Raw genomic sequence first — 7,218 nt, forward strand, 5'->3', positions numbered from 1 at the left:
ACAGAGGTTACCAAGTCACTTTTAGGACTAATTCATGTGAGATTCGCTTGCCTAATTCAAAAGATGTTATGCTCATTGGTAAGAGGTCTAATAACATTTATTTGCTTGACATATCTAGTCCTACTTCAATAGGTTGTCTTCTATCAAAACATGAGGAGTCATGGCTTTGACATAGAAGAATTGCTCATGTACCGTCCTGGTAGTCGGAAGTGATGACGTGGCAGCAAGCTATTATGAAGGCGTGTTGAGCGGAACCCATGGCTGGCAGAAGGGAAGGAAGTCGGGGGGCTCGAGTGGTCGCTAGGTATTAAGTTGGCGTGCTCCGGGCTCGTTTTGAGATGAGGTCGCTGGATGCGAACCCAGACGACCTCGTGGTTAGAGATCGCCGAAACAAGGACATCGCCGAAGATGAAGTCAGATAGTCATTTCCTAGCTAGCCAGAGGATGAGGTCGGAAGGCAGCTTACTTCAACATACACGGTGAAGCAGGTAGAGTAGATCACGAAGGCGGCCGGCGAGACCACAGGGAAGGTGTATATGAAGCCACCCGATCTCGCCATGCAGAAGAGATCACGCTCTGAGGCAGCTTTGCGCTACATGCGTAAGTAACTTAGCCAAAAGCCTGAAGAGTAAGAAGTGGCGCCCAAGTCAAGGATGCTCCAGATGGTGACACGTGTACAGCTGGATGCGAGCCACGTGTCCAGATGTGTAACTGTCAGGAGAGAGAAAGTGCCCAGGTATATAAGAGTTTCCAACGAACTTTGAGGTACACACGCGTTCATATTACTTCTTGACAACTGCGAGAACGAGAGTACGCTGAGAGAGAACTTTGCACGGTTCCTTAGAGTTCTTGAGTTTTTCTCTTAGTAATTGGTGGTTCAGTCGCTGACTTGGGCGCTGGAGCGTGATCGGCCGCAGCGGCGCCGTTCTGTCTTTTGCAGGTTCTTGAGGTGGATCGCGGTGAAGGACGGAGGCTAACACGGCGCAGAAGTCGATCCAGGTTTGACGAGGCAAGGCTCCAGCGTTTTGGTCAACAGGCAGGATCATCAGGCGCCCACCGTGGGGCCGTGTAAAACCTGTTCCCATCCACAGCGTGAGTTCTTGGAAGTTTCTGCAGTTTCTGTGTGGTTGTGTGCTGGTGCAACCATTCTCCGCCGTTCGTTCGAGTTTTGTTCGGCGTTTTTGAAGTTTCTACCGTTCGTTTGGGTTTTGTTCAGTGCCGGGAGGTTTTCCACTGTTCGTTTGAGCTTTCGATCGGTTTTCTTGGAGTTTTTTGCTGTTCGCGCGGTTTATAATCGGTTGTTCGGTGCTTTTCTGGTTCGTTTGCGTTTCTGGCTAGTGCATCGGGAGCTCGTTGAGAAGCGGTGGTTTTGTGGTGAAGTCGCGAGTTTCTGTGGAGGTTTCTGCTGTTTGAGTCCACGTTCTTGAAGTTCTTCGGAGTCCACGAGGTTCTGACCGATTGATTGCTGCATCTGTCGTTCCTGAAGAAGGTGTTGTTCATCGCTCTTTGTGATCTGTTAAGTTTTCATGAGAAAAATGAGAAGCAACCGTTCAAGTCCAGTTGCGCCCGTTGCTGCTGAAGGCGCCATGACTATGGCGCAGATGGTGGAAATCATGCGTTCGCTGCAGGCGAATGTGGAAGCCTCGCGCATAGAGCAGGCAAGAATGCACGAGGACCTGGTCGCCTCTCGAGCCAGGAATGAAGAGCTTAGCAGAGTGACCGAGGAATTGCGTCAAGCTCTCTAGGAGCAGCGAGGGCGTCCAGTCGTTGAAGAGGTCGCGCCGTCAACGCCGCCTCGCGTTTTCCCTATGCCTTTCACTCAGGCGATTACGGACACGCCTATCCCTGCGAGTGTAGTACCCGTGAAAGCTGTTTTTGCCGGCGTGGAGGATCCTGAGGCACATCTCACCACCTTCCACACGCAGATGATGCTGTCAGGAGGATCAAATGTTGTGTACTGCAAGATGTTTGTAAGCACACTCCAGGGAACAGCACTAGAATGGTTTGTGAGCCTGCCTACAGGCCACATAACCAACTTCCAACAGTTTTCGAAGATCTTCGTCGAGCAGTGCATAGTGAACAAGGCGCCGCCTAGGGTGTCTTATGATCTGTTCGACATCAGGCAGTACCAGGGAGAGTCCCTCAGGGACTACTTGAATCGTTTTGGGGCGCAGATGGTCCGCTCGCCGGCCAAGGATGAAGAGATGTTGGTCTACGCGTTCAGGAAGGGCGTGCTGCCAGGACCCTTCTGCGAGGCGTTGATTAGGGCTCACCCCGCCACGTTTGCTGAGGTTAGGCGACTTGCGGTGGCCCACATCGCCGATGAAAGTGAGGTCGCCGAGAAGAGGGGAAGCGTGGCCCCTGCTAGGCCATGTACCCAGACCAGGATCCAGCCGCAGAGGGTGCTGGAAACAGCAGCGGCCAAGAGGGATCAGAGGACTCACCATCCTTATGACCCAAGGAAGAACAAGGGCAGGGGCCCAGGGCGCCCTCAACTAGCATGTCGGGAGTATAATCGCCCACCAAAACATAAGTTTGTGATGGGATTGGCGGATCTGATCGCCATCCCCAATATAGCAGCCAGGTTGAAGGCGCCGGAAAAGGTGGGCGACAAGGTGTTGGGACCAAAGCCAGACGCCTGGTGCGAATTACACTAGGGCTTTGGTCACACTGTTGACTCATGTTTGGCTTTAGGATACCAGCTCGACGACCTGGTCAAGAGCGGGTTCCTAAATGATTACTTGCTGGATAGGAGGACGGGGGGCGCGTCGAGCTCCCATCCCGCAGGTGGTGAGGCTCAGCAGCACGAGATACCCACCCACAGAGAGATCCACACCATTGCAGGAGGTTTCTTGGGTGGTGGATGCACCGCGTCACAGAGGAAGAAGTATGCGAGGTCTGTGATGACGGTGGACATGTTCGAGGACCACTCGCCGGATGTGGACATTACGTTCACAAAGCAAGATCTTCGGGACGTTGTGCCTCATGACAACGACCCTATAGTCATCTCGCTGATTACGGCGGGAAGGAAGGTCCACAGGGTTCTGGTGGACCAAGGAAGCTCGGCAGACGTGATGTTCTGGCCGACTTTCACACAGTTGGAGTTGCCCCTTGACCAGTTGAGGCCCTATGGAGGGTGTTTGTATGGTTTCGCTGGCGACCAGGTGGAGGTCAGGGGGTACATTGAGCTGAGAACTACGTTCACGGATGAGGCGGGCTCGAGAACAGAGAAAATCAAGTACCTCGTCGTGAACGCTCCTTCAGCATACAACATTCTGTTGGGAAGACCCACACTCAATAGAATAGGCGTTATACCCTCGACTAGGCACATGAAGGTGAAGTTGCCATCTATGGAGGGGGTGGTGATCACCATCAAATCTGACTAGAAAGAAGCAAAGAAGTGCTATGAGAATAGCTTGAAGAACAAGAGGTCCGTGAGTTACATGACAACCACCCCGCCTCCCGGTGTGAAGCCCAGGCCGACGGTAATAGAGGAGACCGCCGAGAGTGACGTGGTGATGGTGGATGTTGAGTTGGGGGAGGAGAACGCCGGTCGAGAGGAAGAGCCGAGGAACCGCCCCGAGGAAGCGAGGGAGCTGGGAATCGCCAGGGCGGTGATCGCTAGAGAAACCAGACCAAAACCCGTCGAGCAGTGGCTTGAAAGGGAGATCGGGGGAAAGATCTTCAAGCTGGGAAGATCTCTGGAGGCTAAGCTCCAGGACCAGATCGCCAAGGTGATAGAGCAGCATCTGGATGCGTTTGCATGGTCCGCTTCGGACATGCCCGGGATCGATCCCGACTTCTTGTGCCATCATTTGGCAATGGACAACCAAGTCAGGCCGGTGCGACAGAGGAGAAGGAAGTTCAACGAGGAGAGGAGGCAGGCGATTAGAGACGAAACCCAGAAGCTCCTCGCTGCAGGCCATATCAGGGAGGTGCAGTACCCTGAGTGGCTGGCCAACGTCGTGCTGGTGAAGAAGAGCAATGGGAAGTGGCGCATGTGCGTCGACTTCACTGATCTGAACAAAGCCTGCCCAAAGGATTCATATCCTTTGCCAAGTATAGATGCCCTGGTCGACAATGCTGCAGGGTGTAAGTTGCTGAGCTTCCTGGATGCCTTCTCGGGGTACAACCAGATAAAGATGCATCCTAGGGATGAAGAGAAGACCTCCTTCAGGACCGAGAGGTCGTGCTACTGCTATAAGGTGATGCCCTTCGGGCTGAAGAACGCGGGAGCCACGTACCAGAGGTTGATGGATCGGGTACTTGCACCAATGCTGGGAAGGAATGTGCAAGCATACGTGGATGACATGGTCGTGACCTCGCCGGAGAAGAGCAAGCACGTAGCGGACCTGGAGGAATTGTTCACCACAATCGCCAAATTCAGGTTCAAGCTGAACCCCGAGAAGTGCATCTTTGGTGTGGAGGCTGGGAAGTTCTTGGGATTCCTCTTAACTGAGAGAGGAATAGAAGCCAACCGTGATAAGTGTGCTGCGATCTTGGCGATGAGGAGCCCGGCTACCGTGAAGGAGGTGCAGCAGCTTACAGGTCGGATGGCCGCTCTGTCTCATTTTGTGTCGGCTAGTGGAGAGAAGGGCCATCCGTACTTTCAGTGCTTAAGGCGGAATAACAAATTTGCCTGGACGAAGGAGTGTGAAGAAGCCTTCGTCAAGCTTAAAGAGTACCTGGCGAGCCCGCCGGTTTTGTGCAAACCGCTGATGGGGACCCCTCTCAGGTTGTATTTTGCTGTGACTGAGAGGGCGGTAAGTGCGGTGCTTGCCCAAGACCAAGATCAGGCCCAAAGGCCTATTTATTTTGTCAGTAAGGTGCTGTAGGGCCCTGAAATGAGATATCAGGCCCTGGAGAAAGCTGCACTGGCAGTAGTTTTTTCGGCAAGAAGGTTACGCCACTATTTCCACAGCTTCACAATACTGGTGATGACCGACTTGCCCATCCAGAAGGTTCTGAAGAAGCCCGACGTAGCTGGGAGGATGGAGCTGTCGGAGTTCGACATCAAGTATGAGCCCCGGGGTCCGATCAAGGGCAGATCTTCGCTGATTTCGTGGTCGAGCTCTCGTCAGAAGCAACGCGAGTTGAGGGGGATGATTTCCGTTGGGTACTCTCGGTGGACGGATCGTCGAACCAGCAAGGTAGCGGTGCCAGAGTCATCTTGGAAGGGCCCAACGGCGTGCTGATTGAGCAGTCTCTGAGGTTCGCCTTCAAAGCCAGCAACAAACAAGCAGAATATGAGGCGCTGATCGCCAGAATCTTGCTGGCTAAGGAGATGGGAGCTAGGGTGCTGATGGCTAAGAGTGACTCACTGCTGGTCACAGGACAAGTAACGGGCGAGTTCCAGGCCAAAGATCCACAAATGGCGGCTTACCTGGAGTATGTGCAGGAGTTGAGGAGTTCCTTTGTCTCCTTTGAAGTGGTGCATGTGCCCAGAGAGCAGAATGCCCGAGCAGACTTGCTAGCTAAGCTCGCCAGTTCGGGCAAGGGGGGTAGGCAGAGGATGGTGATCCAAGAAACTCTGAAGACGCCCAGAGCATTTGTGGCAGATCACCTGGTTCTTCAGATAAGCAAGTCGACGGAGAGAGCGGCGAGGAGTCACAGGTCTTTGACTCAGGAGACCTTGAGATCGCCGAGAATAAGAGCATGTCGGGGAGAGAAGGTGAACCTAACGTAGGTCTGCGCTACGCATAAGCCAGACACGTGGATAACACAGTACCAGCGATGCCTGGCAGACGGCCTTCTCCCGCTGGATCCAACAGAGGCTAGAAGGATAAAGAAGAATTCTAGCAAGTTCACGATGATTGATGGCGAGTTGTACAGGTTTGGGTTCACTCACCCACTCCTGGAATGTGTGCACGGAGAGAAATGTACAAGAATCATTGCTGAGCTACATGAAGGAATATGTGGAAGCCACGTCGGGGGTCGAGCTCTGGCCACAAGAACCCTCCGTGCAGGTTACTATTGGCCTACAATGAGAGAAGACTGCAAGAAGTATGCGCAGTGCTGTCAGCAGCACGCCGATTGGCACAAGGCGCCTCCCGAGGAGTTGAAGTCGATATACAGCCCTTGGCCGTTTCATACATGGGGGATCGACATCCTGGGACCATTCCCGCTGGCGATCAGGCAGATGAAGTACTTGGTGGTGGCGATTGAATATTTCACCAAGTGGATCGAAGCAGAACCAGTGGCTCAGATCACCGCACACAAGATCGAGAGCTTCGTATGGAAGAACATCGTATGCCGGTTTGGTGTGCCTAAGCGCCTGGTGTCGGACAACGGGACTCAGTTCGCAAGTCACCTGTTGAAGAAGCTGTGCGAAGGGGTGGGAATTCAACAAGTATTCGCATCTGTCGAGCACTCTCAGACGAATGGCCAAGTAGAGTCAGCCAATCGGGTATTGCTCAGAGGTTTGAAGAGAAGGCTAGAGAAAGCCAAAGGAAGTTGGGCTGAGGAGGTACCCCGTATAGTCTGGGCGTACCACACCACCGAGCAGTCAGGAACCCATGAGACCCCATTCAGCCTGGTCTATGGATGCGACGCAATGATTCCAGTGGAGATCCAGGAGAGCTCGCCGAGATTCCAGAACTTTGTAGCGGAAGACTCGAACGAGGAAAGAAGGTTGAATCTGGACTTACTGGATGAAGTCAGGGAGGAGGCGAGATTGAAAGCTGAGGCAGTGAAAAGAAGGATTCAACGAAGATATAACTCGAAGGTGATGCCAAGGCAGTTTAAAGAAGGCGACCTGGTGATGAGGAAGGCCCACCAGTACGAGATGGAGAACAAGTTGTCACCTAAGTGGACGGGACCGTTCAGGATAACCGAGGCGCTCGGGAATGGCGCCTACCGCTTAGAAACGTTGGAAGGAGGGGCGATTCCTCGCACTTGGAACGCCACGCACCTCAAGTTATATTACAGTTAAGAACTTTGTAAGTAAAAACAAACACGAAGAGCTTTGCAATGTTTCTGTTGAAACAGTTTGAAGGGGGCACTCTTTTTTCCCTAAGGAGGGTTTTTTAATGAGGCCGCCCAATAAAGAAGAGTTTTCAAAGTTTAAAGTGTTTTAGATTGCATGCTTGTTGTTTTCCGAAAGTTTTAAAGAAAGACCTTGTCACTTATATGTGATTTAAGGCGAGTTGAAGTTATGTTGCATGCTTTCTAAAAAGTTTTTAAGTCCCTATCGCTTTTCGGCGATTAGCGGCATCAGTT

The sequence above is a fragment of the Phaseolus vulgaris genome, chromosome 4, assembly GCF_000499845.2.
Source record: "Phaseolus vulgaris cultivar G19833 chromosome 4, P. vulgaris v2.0, whole genome shotgun sequence".
In the NCBI taxonomy this organism is placed as follows: domain Eukaryota; kingdom Viridiplantae; phylum Streptophyta; class Magnoliopsida; order Fabales; family Fabaceae; genus Phaseolus; species Phaseolus vulgaris.